An 18175-nucleotide genomic window follows, 5' to 3' on the forward strand; every position below is an offset into this window, starting at 1 on the left:
AGGGTTGTATGTTGGTACTAAAACAAAAGAAAATCACGCAGCGGTGTGCAGTCAAGACGTAAATTCACTACAGGCGCTGTGCTGTAGCTTCATGTTTTGTTGTTCATATACGTTGATGAAAGAGAAACAAGAACAACAAAATAATTATCTACTCACGGATTAAAACTTATAGATACTAGAGTTTGGATTCAAATTAAAAATTAACCAGTAATTAGTCTACATAGAAACGAGTTACATCAAAACTCAGCGTACTCAATTCTGCGTTAATCTATGCTACGCAATTTTTTTTGTCTTGAGAAAAAAGTGTCCCCCCCCCTTTTTTTGCATACGATCGCTCTCTTTGAAATTCTATAAAAAAGAAATGGGTGGTCCGATTCTAATGAAATTTTATTACGGTGCAACCAGGAAGGTTTTAAACAATTCTTAATTTTCAGATTTTTAAAATTTGTCAAAAAACTATTGTTATCAATTTTTGCGAAACTACTTATCTTATAGTATTGTTGTCCTACAAATACAATTTTGGTCTTGCTTTGAAGGTCTTTGCATCTGTTTTTCAAATCCATTATTATTGTCAATTCACGTTGCAAAACAGATTTTTAATCAACGGAGTACAGGGTGTCTACCAAAATAACAAATCCAAAATTCTTGATCTTTCTTCCCTTTTTCTTAACCTTATTTAATCGTTCACTACTTAGGCATAGTTGCAAATTTAGATATTTTTATTCAATGAAAAACCCTTACCAGAAGGCCAGTGAAGATGAAAACTGAAGCTGTGCTTGACTTGCTTTAATTATTAATGCATGTAAAAATTAATGCTCCAGATATCATCTTAGATGGGGAATGGCCACATTACGTTATGTAATATTTATACAAAACTTTATGCATACAAAAATGTAATTCTTAAGAACCAAAGTAAACAAATTTTAAACAAAACTCAATATAATTTAAATTTTCAAATATTCAATATTATTAAATCCCAGGACAGGTATATAACAATTTAACTCGCTACACTGCAAAAAAAAAATAGCAAACATTCTTGACCACAAGCATGATATCTTGACTGGTAGACAGCCTGGAGTAAATATGTACATGGAACGTGTCCAACACTGTTAGCACTAAGAGCCTGCAGTTTCTATGGTTCAACGGACATCGCTGCATTGATATGTGCGAGAACCATTTCAATTCAACTTTTTTGGGACACAAATTTGATACATTATATATTAGAAAAATCAATTCATTTGTGAATATATATCCATAAGCATAAGATAAAAAAAAGTTTTACTTGAGCAAAATGGGCATTTACAGCTGCAGGCATGCATTTGAGGAATCTTATGAACTTGAAGGTTACCAACCTTACCACTCTTTCACTGTAGCATCAATATGTTTGAACATAATTTCCTTACATCAGTCTAATACTGGGATGCTTCTCCATTTTCTACCCAAGTATCAATTTGCAACAAATGAGAAAGGGCTATCTAGTCCAAACTTACCTGCACATTGTCATGTTCTTTTCAGAAAACCATAGAACAGATGTTGTTCACTTTCGGAACATTCTTTAATTCATTCACGTTTTTTTTATCAAAGTAATTGTATTTTTTTTTAATAAAAGTGTTTTTGTAACTGAAGAACGTACGTTTCCGCAAATGGTTTGTGGGGCTATGTGTCGATGGTTCGTGGGGCTATGCGAGAATGGTGTGTGGGGCTACGCATATTTCTTTCGAAACCAATTTTTAACTATTTTAACCTAAACGTGACCCTACCTAACCTAACCTTACCGGGAATCGTTCATGGGGCTATGTGTCAATGGTTGAATTTCCGCTATGAAACATTCCCACATCACACAAAACACCTTCCAGATGTTAAACAATGCTACAGGAACTTATTACCGTTAAGTAGTTTCTTCTGTAAAAATGAAAAAATCTGTCCGGGGAATATCAGATTAGTACCAAAACTACTTCTATGGATTCGAAATCCCAAGCGGAATACTCATAATGAATTTCCACAATGTGCATATAAATTGTTCACTCCTCTCAAGAGTATAAGCGAAATGCAATGACATAATTCGACACAAGTACAAGTAAAATTCATCAATGAAGAAAGCGTAACATTGAGAAGTTGGAATTTCAAATGGGTGGTTACAATACACGTGAACAAGATATGCGGAGCGATTATAGCCTGGCATTTATGCACAAAATGAGTGTATAGCAAAGGACATCAAATATTCAGAATATGTTAAGAGCTAAACTTTTGACAGAAGACAAAATAAATCTACTGTCATTTAATGAATATCTGAGATGTATCAAAGTTTAATGCAAAAGTGTATAACAATACACTGGGTGTGTTTTTTATTCCATCATAAAACAGAAGGTACAAGATTATGGGATTCTCACATATGAGGAGATGCACAAACATTACCAAACTAATTTATCCCACTCCCTAATCACAGCCTCTCTGCCTTTGCTCATTTACGCTGTACCATAGGCTATAGAAACAAAGTGAGAGTCCATGATCACAATAACATGTTCCAGCGAGCTATGATCAATTGAAGGGCTTGGGTGAAAAACATGGTAAGTGACATTTTGGTATTTTTGAGTTACAAAGTAAAATGTGCCATCCTTCAATTTTAGAGTGAAATTGCCATGTCATACAATTTGCATTGGACTCGGTGAAGCCTTCTGAAATTGGTAAACACAACACAAAAACAATTTATCTACAGTATAGCTTCTAATAATATTTTTTCATAATGAACTCGGAAATGACCAAGGTGTCACTTAGCATGTTTTACACACAGAGATCTTCAATTGCTTCCTATGAACATTTCTCTTGCATAAGTTACTCATTATTTTTCAAATCATATAAGGAGTATATATTTTTTTACCCAGTCAATTAGAGTAACATTAGCTTGATGGTACACTATCATCAGGCCTTTTCCCATTAATGAATGATATCAAGATAATTTGATGCACTTACTTACCTCAGTAACTCTCAACTGTACCAGGCTATACTGAATAGTTGAAAGCATATAATTCCTGTTGTAAATAATTTTTGGTGTGATACCACAGATTTTTATGTTACTTTTTTATAGATTGTCTGTGCATGTGTGCACATGGTGCATACATACTCCCTCCCATGGCTTCCAAGAATATCCACATGATACAAATTCATAAAATTGATTGATTGATTTAGTTTACTTTACTTCGCGTTTTGTGCCTCTTGGCTAATTTGCGAAGATGGGGATGAGTGATGAAATTGATGAATGGACATTCACAAACAACCGAGCCCGAGCGGGATTCGAACCCGGGACCCTTGGCGTCGCAGTGCAATGTGCTAACCACTCAGCCACAGGGTCCGGCACAAATTCATAAAAGAACCAAAGGAATTAAGATAGTTAATTTTCCTAGACACATGGACATCACTGAGAAGTTAATTTTACTAGACACATGGACATCACTGAGAAACATTAAACTGTGTAATAAATAAAAATCAAAACTAATTTACAGGTAAAGCACTAATTTATTTTGAGAATAATCTTGTTCACTGGTCATACATAAAGGAAGGTCACATTTCATTATTTTCTTTGACTCTAAAAAAAAGGGGAAAGAACATAAGTTAAATGAAATTATGTTGTCCACATATACAAAATACACATGTTTTTGGTGACATTAAAACCATGTAGTAAAATGCATGGTTTTAAGGAAAATACAGTTTTGCAGCATAACTTTTTGATATTCTTAGTATCAATCAATAGTATCAATGCACACAGCACTTGGATGAATACGAATTTAACGTCATGGAAAATGCTAAAACAGCGTTCACAATAAAAATCAAACGAATCTCATAAAACTAGGATTCCTACCACTATAATTCACAGTCACACACACATGCTGATGCAGAAAATTGTGTGCGAGAGAAAAAGAGAACCATTGAAAACTGAGTGAATAGTCTTTGACAAAGTATAAGCTGACCACATTGTTATATTCATATGAACAAACTATTCACAAGAAGCTCCTTTGCAGCTCACCATTGTTACGATGCACACGTGTAGGCTCTATTTCTACAGACATGATATCTGAGGTTCCTTGAGAATTTCAACATCGCCACTGTATATGATACCCATATTGTGGAAAACTGCACACGCGATAACAATGTCTCGAACTGTTTCCAAGTCTTCTGGACAAACATGGAAAACGTCGCTTCCATATCCCAAAGGTACTCTCCACAACATTCCTCTGCTGAGCATGGGCATAGTTGTACCTCTTTCAGGATCAGTTGGTGGGTCTTGGAATGGACTGTAGAGGTATGGTCGAGCTGAGCTGAATATCCCTTGCCATGAAGAATTGCATCTTGTCCTTTGGAATATCGAATTATCATAAATACTTCCTGCCCATCTAGCCACGAAGTCAAGAACTCACTTTTTGGACCTGCACTACCTGAAAAAATAACAACAAAATATCCTTAAGACTGATCTCACAATTTAAAATAAGAACATGGAAAGTTGTAACGAAAATTCATTCCACATAAATTAATGCCTGACCACAAATTAACCCAATACACATACCTGATTATTAAAATGTCCATATCTTGTGCATTTTGAAATGCAGAAAATACTCATTTCTGAAGTTAATAACATGAAAATAACTGTGTTTGTAAAAGTTTTTCAGTATTATTCAAATCTAAACAATTTCTACATACCTGCCTAAACTACTTGCATAAGTGCACACGAGCAGGATGGTAAAATTATTCTCATCAGAAAACCTGTTCAGTATTTGCTTATAGGCACATGTAGAATATGATTTATGTAAATGCATGTGTGTACTATGAGAATATCGAAATTACAAAAGCAGAGTTTGGACCTATATTAATTTATGTCAAATAAAAATTATCTGAAGGGATACAGCCTCTTCTGTGTACACCTTTGGAATGGAAAATAGAAGAGAAATATTCATGATTTCACAATTATGCTTGTTCAAATATGTTCATGTTAAATCATATATTTTTGTGTAATCATATATACTGTAGTAATAAAATAAAATCAGCGACTACCTTCATTCACCAGGTGATGAACCAAGCTTTGGGGCTATTTTCACCAGGTCTCGTGATTTGTCACTGTGGAAATTTATTTTTAAGACACAAATATTTTCTTGTATTCTATCTTTTGCACTGCATGTTAGGGAGGGCAGTTAGGTATTCCATTTGTGTGTCTAAAAATAATCAGAAACTTCTATAGTGCACAGGTTAGGTAGTTTGATTAACTGTTATTGTCTTGTTTATTTTCCCAAGTTAGTGTGAGTAATTTGACATACATACATTGAAAATGTGTGAAAGATATATCTGGTCTCACCACATTGTGCCAGTAGTTGCCCAAAATAGAAATACTAGGTACCCTTAACAATCTGTACTCCCTCAAGAAAGTAAATGCCTTGCATGGTTTATGTTAAATGTTGAGGTTTTTCACTATTTTTAGCTCGCACAGATGTGTCATTGTGAAGTAAAGTACGTCTGTTACCTTACTGTGAATATAGCACCCAGCACGACATTCCACAACAGGAGCTAAAATTTTTCGTCGTTAAGTTAGGAGTGTTAGGTTTGGAGTTGACGTGTTCTTTCGCTCTTTTTGTGTGCACATAAACGGTTTTTTTACTAATAAAAGGCGGCGAAAGTAACCGTAGATGGAAGGTTTTAACTTACGCCGGTCATACTTTGGAATCAAATACATCCGTTATTTGTGTTTTCCGCGAGTTGGAACCAATTTAATATTACGTAAAACATCGAAATCTGTCCATTAAAAAGAAAACAAAACAATTCTCAGGGGAGTACATTGGATTAACGGCACCGAAATCCTATTGTATTCCATTATTTTGCTACACAACTGAGTAACAAATCGATGCACTACTTCAGAATCAAATAATGTTCATGCAGAAGCAATATTATTATAATACAGGATTACACTTTTCTTTATGAATCAATAAACCGAAGAAAGAGAGGCAGTACAACCAATTAACAAGGTTTATGTTTCCTCAAACTAAGATAATTACGTAGAGAGTAGTTCAATTTACATACCTGATGCAAAACTGAGGCATAAAAACTGGACAAAACAGCTGTTGCAATAAGAAAATCTTCAAAATATGCATCCTCTTTATCATAGTTTCTAACTGCAACGTCCATTTTTATTTTCTCAAGAGAACATTCGTTATCTCAAGAGACCTGTTTCGTTCTCTTGGCGAATACAGGATCTTAAGAGACCGAATATCGCTCTTACGCTGCCAAGAAGTGTCTATGAAACAGCGAATCTTAAGATGGATCTTGAGAGAGAACTATGAAACGCCAAAAGTGTCTCTTGGCACAGACTGTTCTTATCCAAGATGGTGAAGCAAACCGTCTCTTGGCTACTATCTTCAGATACGTTTATGAAACAGCATGGCGTCTTAAGAGAGGTCTCAAGACGCTTTCCTTTCTTGAGAAACGACTATGAATACGGGCCTACAAGACCAGAGGACGCAGCACACGAGCGGTGCACACTTGCGATCTGTGCTTGTTTTTCATTTGTTAAAAAAATGGACGTCTGAAGTCAATCAGCTGGTAGTTGTAGTTCTTCCATTGTGTGGAAATGTAAGTAAACAAGTTTTTAAAATACTATGTAATTTTATTTATTGGTTTTATTCATATATGCCTGGTTTCTTTCTTCTATAGTGAGAAGGTGTTTAAAAGTGAGAAAACAATTTCTTTTGGTAAATTTCTCGTATCGGACAAACAGCTTAAATTTCCTAATTTTCTTTATTTCGATATTCGTACTTACGTATTCTGCATTGACGAACATTGCTGAAGGTGACATTTCGCTTATTTCACCGAAAATAGCTATATTTGCGACATATCGAGTAATTTTTCTTGCTTGCTTCTTCTTGCTTCTTCCCTTCCGTAACACGGGAAATGGCCGTCACAGTTTCACCACCGTAGTCAATATGCAATGTTTCCACCCCACCTAGCGTAGAAAGTGCAAGATCGGCACAATTGCTCATTATTTACCGGTGAGGAGGAAAGTCGGAAACGTGTTCGGGAATGTAGTTTTGATCCATTTTAATGCGAATGCATGTTGTTTTCTACGAAAATCTATTTCCAAGGAGCTATTGCAGCTGCCGCTATTTGCTTTCTGCACGGGAGCACAATACACGCTATTGCTACTGCTAGAAGCCAATCTTGTCCGTATATGCTAAATTGAACGAAAGGAGTGCTAATGGAACCTAACCTAACAGGCCTAACCTAACCTAGTAGGCATACCTCGTCCCCGTGATGGTCCGTGGGTGCTACCCGTGGATAGTTTGTGGGAAATAAAAATCAACAGTAAGTACTCGTTAATGTAAGAAATATACATTATTTTGTATATGCTAAATTGAACGAAAGAAGTGTTAATGGAACCTAACCTAGCAGGCCTAACCTAACCTAGTAGGCATACCTCGTCCCCGTGATGGTCCGTGGGGCTATCGTGAACTTTTGGCCCAAAAAGTATGCCTACTAGGTTAGGTTAGGCCTGTTAGGTTAGGTTCCATTAGCACTTCTTTCGTTCAATTTAGCATATACAAAATAATGTATATTTCTTACATTAACGAGTAATTACTGTTGATCCTTATTTCCCAGAAACCATCCACGGGTAGCACCAAAAACCATTGACGTTAGCCCAAAAATTCACGATAGCCCCACGGACCATCACGGGGACGAGGTATGCCTACTAGGTTAGGTTAGGCCTGTTAGGTTAGGTTCCATTAGCACTTCTTTCGTTCAATTTAGCATATACGGACAAGATTGGCTTCTAGCAGTAGCAATAGCGTGTATTGTGCTCCCGTGCAGAAAGCAAATAGCGGCAGCTGCAATAGCTCCTCGGAAATAGATTTTCGTAGAAAACAACATGCATTCGCATTAAAATGGATCAAAACTTCATTCCCGAACACGTTTCCGACATTCGGACAACATCGGCTTCTAGCAGCATCAATAGAGTGTATTGTGCTCTCCTGCAGAAAGCAAATGGCGGCAGCAGCAATAGCTCGTCGGAAATAGATTTTAGTAGAAAACAACATGCATTCGCATTAAAATGGATCAAAACTTCATTCCCGAACACGTTTCCGACTTTCCTCCTCACCGGTAAATAATGAGCAATTTTCAACACGTTGATCACGTTCAAATTTAAACGTGTGACCAGTTACATAAACGCATGTTTGGAAACACTGGCCCGGATTACGTCATCACGCACAGGCTACATCCACCTGGAAGTAAATGTATGCAAGAGCTCTCGTGCAACGATGCAAGAGCTCTCGTGCAACGGTCACACATTTATATCGAAAAAAGATGATTAACCGGCAAAATTCAATGAACGATGCGTGAAAACACTTCCCCGAACTTCCACAAGTATAAAGAAACTGCATTCGGTAAGTACTTTCTCCTGTAAATTTGAAGAAATCCGTTTGTCCGATACGAGAAATTTACCTTTCTTTTCCCGCGATCGTAAACCATGTTGCGGAATAAATTAATTTGAAAGAGCAAATTTCTTTCATATTTCTATAATTAATAACGTGCTGTGTTATATAAACTGCACGCCGAGTCATGTGTGTGTTGTTCACGGAAAACAAGAGTGGCACATACAGTCGATGTTTGATAATTTTAGTTTCGAAGCAACTTTTGTTGCATTCCTCACTTGTGTTGGCGCTGCAGTCGAAGTGCAGTTCGAAAGCTTTCCGCTTCCAGGCTTCAAGACCACACTGCGCACAGATTAGCGAGTATGCTCTCGATGCTTGCTTCAAGTATGGTCTTGCAGCTTTCGGACACAGCCTCTCTCGACACTCAAAGCAGTTGAAAAAAGTAACAGCAAAGCCAAAGAGTAATGGACATGAAATTAGGATATAATAAATCTCTTGGTCTTATATAATCCTCCTGAAGTCTTCACATTTCCCTGAAAATTTGTAATTTATCATCCCTTTTCGATTAATAACAGTTCCGTGTTTTCCTGTTTAAAAGTTTGGCAACATTGAAGAGGTGAATTTGATGTGATTGGCTGAAAGTTTGTTACTGGTTGCTATACCAACGTTATAAATGAAGTGCTGAAAAGCGGCAGAAGTGAAAGCCGAAGTGACAGTAAATGTGAGTTAATTACTAATATTTTGTGGCTATTTGCAATCTGAATTTGTGTAATTTCATGTACGTTCATATCTTTATACCGGATTATGAATAATTTGCTGTGTCATGTCTGCCACAGAGAGTTGCAAAGTTGCATTGTTATTTTGTTCCATTCCAGTATGAATATGTGCAGCGTATGTAATCAGTTCTAGTTGTTAGGACAAACAACGATGCGTTGTGAAGAGTTTTAGGTAACGATTGTATAAGTCGGAGACGGATTTCTTCAAATTTACAGGAGAAAAGACGAGAAAGTTCTTACGCATTGCGTTCTTGAGGACTTTCTGAAGCCGGGGAAATTGTTGGTACCAGTTGTATAAGCCGGAGACACATTAAACTCGTTTATTTTCAAATAACAGTCATTTCTACTTACCTCATATGCATACCGGAACACATTTTTCAAGCTGGGATCACTTTTCTTCCATGAAAAAAGCGTTATTTTTAACATTATTATCATTTATTGGTCGTTGCTAATTCGGCGTGCAAATCTTGACTCACGTTGTCTATCGTCAGCTGATGTGCAGTGTTTCCAAACTTATGAACCGATAAATGCCGCACAAACTATTCACAAAAGGTTTTTAAGCGAAAATTGAGGCTAGACTCTACTTTACGTCCTTATCTGCATGGTGATTGCTTCTTTGCGTTCGCGGTGCGCGATCGTGGTGCGGCACCCGGCATCTCTTCGGGTAAGTACCTTTTTATTTTTACACTTTCTGTTCACGATAGCCCCACCATCCATTCACGGGGTCGAGGTATGCCTGCGAGGTTTGGTTAGGTTCCATTGGCATTCATTTCACCCCTAAATATGTGCTTCATCATCTAAAAATTCCTCAGTACGTTCAATTACGCATATCCGGACAACATCGGTTTTTCTCGATTTACTCCTTCAGGAAATTTTTCCTCTCTTTGGGATTTACGTTGTTCAATTCCTTATAAAATGAGCTTTCCAACGATATATGACACGTATTCCTTAGGAAAAGGACGTAAACTAGAGTCTTACCTTAAATTGGAAAAAAAAGACCTGCTCACACGTCATCTTGTAAAACTACCGCGTGTTTGCTACACTGACAGGGGGTTACATAATCGCACGGAACATTTGATTCACGTAGTGAACGGTAATGGCGGCACAAGCTATCGTACAACGGAGATGCATGAATGACGAAAATTACCTTACTTACAGGCCAAGTAAGTTGCACGATTCGAGAAAACAATTTGCTACTACTTTACTATATCGGAGACACCTATCAATGATTTATTTCACGATTTTTTACATTGCTATCGTACTATTCTGCATTGCGGAACATTTCTTTAGGTGAAATAATTAATTTCTAACGAAAAAAAATGTCTATTTCTTACAATAACGAGTACTTACTGTTGTTCCTTATTTGCCGCAAACCTTCAACGGGGAACCCCAAAAACCATTGACGTTAGCCCAAAAATTCACGATAGCCCCACAAACCATCATGGGGATGAGGTATGCCTACTAGGTTAGGTTAGGCCTTGTTAGGTTAGGTTCCATTAGCACTTCTTTCGTTCAATTTAGCATATACGGACAATACGAGAGCGTATTGTGCTCTCGTGCAGAAAGCAAATGGCGGAGCAGCAATGTGCATCGGAAATAGATTTTCGTAGAAAACCACATGCTTTCGCATTAAAATGGATCAAAACTACATTCCCGAACATCAAGAACGCTACAGAAAATGATTTGCTTAAGTACTTTCTCCTGTAAATTTGAAGAAATCCGTCTCCGGGATAGTAAAGTGTTACTGAAACTTTAATGTGCAAAATACATTCTTCAAACCCTAATATCTTCAATGTGTTATCTTCACTTCTATTACTTCTTTGAAAACAATATAATTATTTCCACATCTTCTTTCTTGCCATCCTTAGTAGTTTTCTTTTTTATGGCAATATCACCATCATCATTAATAATTATATTTTATTTCATAGCCATCTCATATCCATTGAAAGGGTTATATTTTTCATGAGTGCACTCCTTCCATTTGAAGCTAATAGTGCAAATGAAGCCCTTCAATTAAAATTCTATGCCATGTTGCATTACATATTATTCTTCCAGTGAGTCATTTTAAAAATATTTTCTTCTATAGGACATGTATCTGACGAAGATGAATCTGACGTTACAATTTCCCGGTCATTTCTGTAACTTGAAAATTTCATGTAAGGTTAGGGTAGGTTAGGTTTGGCAAACATACTTCAAATAACACTAAGCTTACCTTCAAAGTCTGTAGTGTTTACAATCCGACAGTGGATACAGTGTGGCCACACTTAAAATCCACAAAACATGGCTTCCTCACTTCTTTCCGGAGAAATATTGCCATTTTGAAAAGCAATGGAGCGATTTTACAATACCGGGAATTTCTCCATTTTGTTTGTTTTTCGGCATACTCACTAATTTTAGCCCCCTAATCACGAATCTGCAGTTAAAATTTGGCTCTCACACGTGGAAATAGCAAATTAATCTAAATAAAGTTCTTATTTCTACACCCTCGATTTCCAAATTTCCCACCGATTCCAGGCTCCGCCCCTGGGGTAATTGACCTACCGCCCCCAACCGCTAACGCGGCCCCGCCTCCGCTCCGGCTCCCCGGCTTTCTCTATAGAGTCCCTGTTAAAGGCATGTTAGGAATTCCCTGTATTGTTAAATTGTACCAAAGCAATATATGGTAACAGTTTCATACATCGGAGAGACATTTCTTCAATTTTACACAAGATCGGTAAATGTCTGTTATATCGGAGACACATTTCTATCGGATATTTTCAGTTTCAAATGGTTTGTACTTACAATTGTGTATTGTGTATTGCTGAACATAGTTGAAGTTTCCATTATGTTTTTTACACGAAAATAACTTCAATTTTTCACATTATGAGTACTTCTTTTGGGTCCTTTCTTCAGTTGCGGAACATACAATATGGCGCGCACAGCTGTGGATCATCGCGCATCGTGCTTGTGTTTTGTCGATTTGGAGTGGGTATGCAGTGTTTCAACCTTCTTAACCAAAAAATACCTAATTTCATGTTCATTATGTCATCACAAACTGATAGCCCCAAAAACCATTCACGATAGCCCCATGAACCATTGATTGATAGCCCCAAAAACCATTCACGATAGCCCCACGGACCATTTCCAGCAAGGTTAGGTTAGGTAAGCATAGTTAAAATAAATTCTCCTAAAAAAATGGCATGTTTGGAAACACTGGCGAGGCCGCATGACTTTCGACGCTCGCGCCATCTGCAGGTACAAAATGGAAACAATGGCATAATGTTGTCGCTTTGCACAAAATGCAAGTTTATTATATCAAAAGTGCTTATTTCTTGTTGTGCAGCATTCTACTGTGAGAAAATACCTCCACAAACTTTCAAAATGCTACAGAAACTCATTTCTGTAAGTAGTTTCTTCTGTAAAAATGAAGAAATGTGTCTCCGATATAACAGACATTTACCGAAACTACTTACAGAAATGAGTTTCTCCAAGGTTTACATTGTTCATCGAGGTATTTTCTTTCATCGTGGAATATATTTGACCCGGAAATCATGTATTTTTCAAGAGAAATATCTCACCGATGCACAATTGCCATTGCTTTCATTTGCTTGCCCTACAACAACCGTATGCTGCGTATATTTGTAGATGTAAGCCCCTGTTAGTGTTTCAACCCCCCTTTTTTTACCCAGCTTGCGTAACGTATTCCAACCTAACCTAACCTTATCGGAAATGGTTCGTGGGGCTATCCGTGAATAGTTTGATGGGGTATCGGTCAGCTACCGTGCATAATGGTTCGTGGGGATATCCGTGAATAGTTTGTGGGGCTATCCGTCAGCTACCCGTACATAATGTATAATTTCCACTGGTGACGAACACGATAGTAGGTATCAACGTGAGTCAAGATGTGCCCGCCATATTATATGTTCCGGAAGTGAAGAAAAGAATAAAAAAAAACAATCAGAATGTGAAAAATTGTGTTTGTTTTTGTGTAAAAAGCATAATAACACCTTGAGCTATTTTCCACAATACACAATTGGTAAGTACGAACCATGCAATACACAAAATATGCGATTTTAATGTGTGTCCGATCTATGAAACTGGTACCCAATATATTACACCTTACACATGATATATCCAAATTTCAAACAGTGACCGGACATCAGAACCTCTGATACTTCATCCGGAAAAACTTATTTGGTTAGTACATTCTGTAGTAAATAAATCTGAGAACACTCCCGTCACCTTCAATTGCTCCTAATAACAATATCTTTATTGAGTGGCAAGGTTCAGCGTAATCTGTTCTCCCACCTAACCCTTGTCAGAATACAGTCTACAGTTGACACACATTGCCTACAAACAGTATATATACCCAATAAGAAAAAAGGGTAAAAGTGTGGTATATCGGAGACACATTAAAATCAGATATTTTGTGTTTTGCATGGTTCGTACTTACCAATTGTGTATTGCAGAACATAGTTCAAGGTGCCATTATGCTTTTTACATGAAATTTTTCACATAAAGATTTTTTGATTCCTTTCTTCGCTTCCGTAACACAAGTTATGGCAGGCACATTTTGACTCACATTGTGGGTATGCAGTGTTTCCAACTTTCTTCACCAAAAAATAGCTACTATCGTGTTCGTCACGTGTGACAATTTTACATTATGCATGGGTAGCTGATGGATAGCCCCACTAACCACTCACGGAAAGCCCCACGAACCATTCCGATAACGTTAGGTTTGGTTCGGTTAGGCAAGCATAGTGAAAAAAAAGGGAGTTGGAAACACTGACGGGCTTACATCATCAAATGTACACAGCATGCAGTTCACGTAGCGAAAGCAATGCCAATTGTGCATCGGTGAGTTATTTCTCTTGAAAATAACATTATTTCCCGGTCAAATATATTCCACGATGAAAGAAAATACCTTGACGAATGTTGGAAAGCTTGCAGAAACTCATTTCCGTAAGTAGTTTCTTGTGTAAAAATGAAGAAATGTGTCTCCGATATACCGAACTTTTACCGAAAATAGAAAACAAAATAATAATAATAATAGTAAATAAGTAAGTAAGAAAGATAGAAAATGTATGTACAATTGGAAATTAAGGAGTATATGTATACTCATAAAACTAAATTTTAAATACAATATTAAGTATATATATATATGTATATAGGCACACACATATGTACACATAAATGCATATGTGTGAATATTAAATGGTGCAAGAAGAGAAATATTTGACATGAAGTAATGTCAAGTTCTTACATTGACGTTGACATTAATCTATTGTGAGATGTATTTTATTCATGTATGCTTCTAGATTCAAACTGTATACATAGTACAAGGACCATGTTTTTTAAATTAATTCATCATGGATCAAGAGATTGCATGTATTTTAGTGTATCACAAAGAACATGATTTCTAGAATCAATAGCATTTGTATTAGAAGTAACAAATAGTTTCAGTGTGTCTGTAGTACACAAATGACCTGGTGTAATATTTTCAACTTCACATACATGTACATGTCTAGATTTGAATTGTTAGTTAATGAACATGCATATTGAAATTTGTAAATGGTAGAGTTATCAGTACATCCAGTATTTTCTGAGATACAACTCCACAACAAATATGTAGTGAGTAGCGATGTATGCTGCATGTGCTGTCACTACCTGACTTGCACTACATCGCCCAGTGGCAGAGTGGTTAGCACATCACGCTTCAGTGCAAGGGGTCCTGGGTTCGAATCATCATTTCTTTTAAAGATATACACACTGAAGCATTTGTATTTTTGATATATACTATCTCTTTTCTTCCGCTTTAAACTAATCGTGGCAATGATGATAATGATGATTGCATGAAACGACAAGGGGAACCCCACAAAACTTTCTTAGTGCCATCGATATGAGTGTAAGGAAACTTTCAAACCAATGGGACAAGCGACACGGGATGTTCACACTAGTCACTAGTGACACACCCTTCCAGACTGTAAAATAGCATTCATTGTACATGAGGTTCCAAACAGCAAACAATATGTTCATATGGCGTATTCGCGTGCTGCTTGTTACTTCGGTCGGAAAGCTCCTTAAAGGAAGGGTACTCAGACCGAAGTGACATGCTACAGGGGGAGTTCCCAACTAAGTGACAAGCGACATGGTGCCTTCGGTCTATTGGCAAGCGTTCGCTGCTAATTGTGCGAACAACAGATAGGCGACACAATAAACCGCACATTACAACAACAGATCTAGGCGACACGATAAGCCACACGTGTCGCGTATGCGTCACTCAAACTGGGCCATTTCCTCAATAGCTTGAAACATGTTGCCGTGGTTTGTTGTTCGCGCATGTGTGATGCAATGAGTGTCTTGCTTTAGGGAGATTGCGCACCAAAATGACAAGCGGCATGCGACACTTATCGCTTGAGGATTTCACCAACCGAACGCTGGCCTGTGCTGCCCGTCATGCCTCTACAATGTGAAATGTTGCTCTTGATTGGCTCGTTTTCAAGCAACATGTGTCACTTCGGTATGAAAGTTGCCTTGGACCGAAGGACCCATGTCGCTTTGGTGTGAAATCCTCGTATTGTTTGTGTCGTGTTGCTTTGGTGTAAAACCTCCTTGAGGAATCGGTGCAGTCAGAGCTTGTGTCCCTATGGTTTGAAAGGGTGCATTGATAACGGACTGCTTGCTTCCAAGCGACACTTGTGGTTTGTCACCTCGGTATGAAATATCTCTCAGGATAATATTTATATTCTAATAAAATAGAAAAATAAAACTCTAGTACACAATCCAACGTCTGACGTCCGGAATCACTTTTCGATGTTTCTTCTTGTGTTACGCATGCTATTTATTTATTAATTTTATTTTACTTTTCTTTCCAAATTAATGCAGTTTCGTGACTGCAAATCACTCCACAAATATAACTGTTTCCATCAATTCATGTATTGCATTTCAAGACAAACAAATATACACAATATATTCCAAAAACTAACTAAGCCGCATTACTTTCATAAGAAAATTAGCACTCGTACTGATCGCACTGCCCTCTTATGTTTTCATCCATCTTGGGAACCAGTTTCTTGGGTCGTTTTCCACACTAGGTTATTCAAGGTGCTGTAGTCAAGGTCAATGCAAAGCAGATAAAATATGATCAATGTTAGGGTTATAATTATTATCCAAGTACGATTTGAGAGTAAACAAATTGAATTCTGCCTCATATGCTTTACAGTAATAATCATCCTTCACGGAGTTGAAGCTTACCCAGTGAATAACTGTAAGACCCCCCTGATATATACTATGTTCCCAGTTCTTGCATGACTTGGCTTCAATGATTCGTGAGCCAGTAATTTGTCCTTACAACATAGGACATACTCCATTTGCTTACTAGAATTTACCAAATAGCAGGATGTAGGCAGGTGAAGCATGTGTTAACAGACACAGAGACATTGAACCTCATAAAAAAATGCATGTGCATCGTAATTGGTTCAGAATTAGACAATCGGAACTTTGGCCCAGGTGAGATTTACCATGTGTAGACCTTCCATAAATAACTGCAACTTTTTCTTTCAATGGAAATTTCTCTTCTGTGGAATTTGATTGTATCTCCATGATAATATTGGAGTTTGATTGTTCTTTATGTTGGAGTTAAAAATTATATGCTTCTGTCTTGTTGCACAGATATTCGCATTTTGTGCGAAATTGGTGATGATACAGTTGTCAGTCGTAATTTTTTATGCTATGGTTACATTCATGACATGTGTTGCCTAGTGTCAATAGTTGTGTACATAGGTTGATTTTCATCTTAGTAATTTGTACCACCAAACAAGAGAGGAACAAACACATTTTAAGGTTAAAATTCTTCTTTGGTGACAATGCCCAAGCTCTGATTATGTAATTCCAATATCATCATGTTGCACTTTTTTTTTAATGAGTCATATTCTATACCATGTCTATAAGCATATATTTGGAGTTTCAACAGATGTTAAACCTTGGAAAACCACAGAAAGTAGGAGAAATCAAGCCTAGGAAGGGCAAGGTGGTGGGAGAGTACATAAAAAATGAGTGCAATACTTCAAACATCTGAAAAAGTCAGAAAAATTGAATCGTTTTTGTGGTTGTGAAAGTCACAGACTGAAAAAGAGTAATTTTACATTGTTACCTTGCTAGCTTTTTGACTGTAGATAATTTGTGAAATTATTTTTGTATATTGTTTTCTTAATTTCTTTACATCATTTAACAGTTGCAAAGTAGAAGACTTAACTTTTATGGGTTAGCATTTTAAAATTGTCATAACAATTATCTGAAAACACCTGGAAAAGTTGGAATTTGCATTTGCCAAAATTAGTCTGAACATGGTTTCTAATTACTTGGTGCAATTTTTGTGCAGAGTGATTTTTCACAACTGCCTCCTGTATCAGTGGCATATTCTGAAAATTTGACCTGATTTACTGTGACAATTCTTATTTGTTAAGTATCAGTTAGAAAGTAAAACATAGTTGCAGGCATGGAAATAGAATGACGACAGAATTCCAACAACTTCAAATTTTGCAGCAATTTCTACATATTAATGAAAAAGTTAGTTTACCGGTGGTAAACTAGATTACATGAGAGAATATGCCACTGTTCTACAGTGCCTTTCATGGTCGAATCATCCACAGCTTGGTGGCATGTGCACCTGGCAGCGAGAGTTCGTCCGACGGCAAACTTGGTACAACATCCGTGTAACTGGAAACGCTAGTTATGTAATGAAATAATCTCGTACAATTACATGAGCAGTTACAATTAGAATAAACATGTACTTTGTTACAAGATGAATTGGGAATGTTCTCCTGCATCCAAATATTTACGGTATCCTTTTAGTAAATTTTCACTAACACGTATCAGTTTCTCTTCTGATATTTTCTTTCAATTCTTCTAATGTATGGCTTCAGGTTTAAATGCTTGGTAGCTTGTCACACACATGACTTAAAAATATCTTTCTTGTGCAAGGTGCCAGAGGGTTTTTTAGGATTATGTTCCATT

At 37.0% G+C, this 18175-nt stretch overlaps 1 protein-coding gene across 2 annotated transcripts in view; it reads left to right on the plus strand.

The window, feature by feature from the left end:
• The first annotated feature begins 9046 nt into the window (after window positions 1-9046).
• The window catches only part of LOC145984486 (uncharacterized), a 179034-nt gene continuing 169905 nt past the window's right edge, over window positions 9047-18175 (plus strand). For both annotated transcript variants that reach the window (XM_083118142.1, XM_083118143.1), the window contains exon 1: window positions 9047-9126. The gene's annotated coding sequence lies outside the window, so the exon portion shown is untranslated. The remainder of the gene's footprint in view (window positions 9127-18175) is intronic.

The sequence above is a fragment of the Lepisma saccharinum genome, chromosome 2 (genome assembly GCF_977018435.1).
Source record: "Lepisma saccharinum chromosome 2, izLepSacc3.1, whole genome shotgun sequence".
NCBI lineage: Eukaryota > Metazoa > Arthropoda > Insecta > Zygentoma > Lepismatidae > Lepisma > Lepisma saccharinum.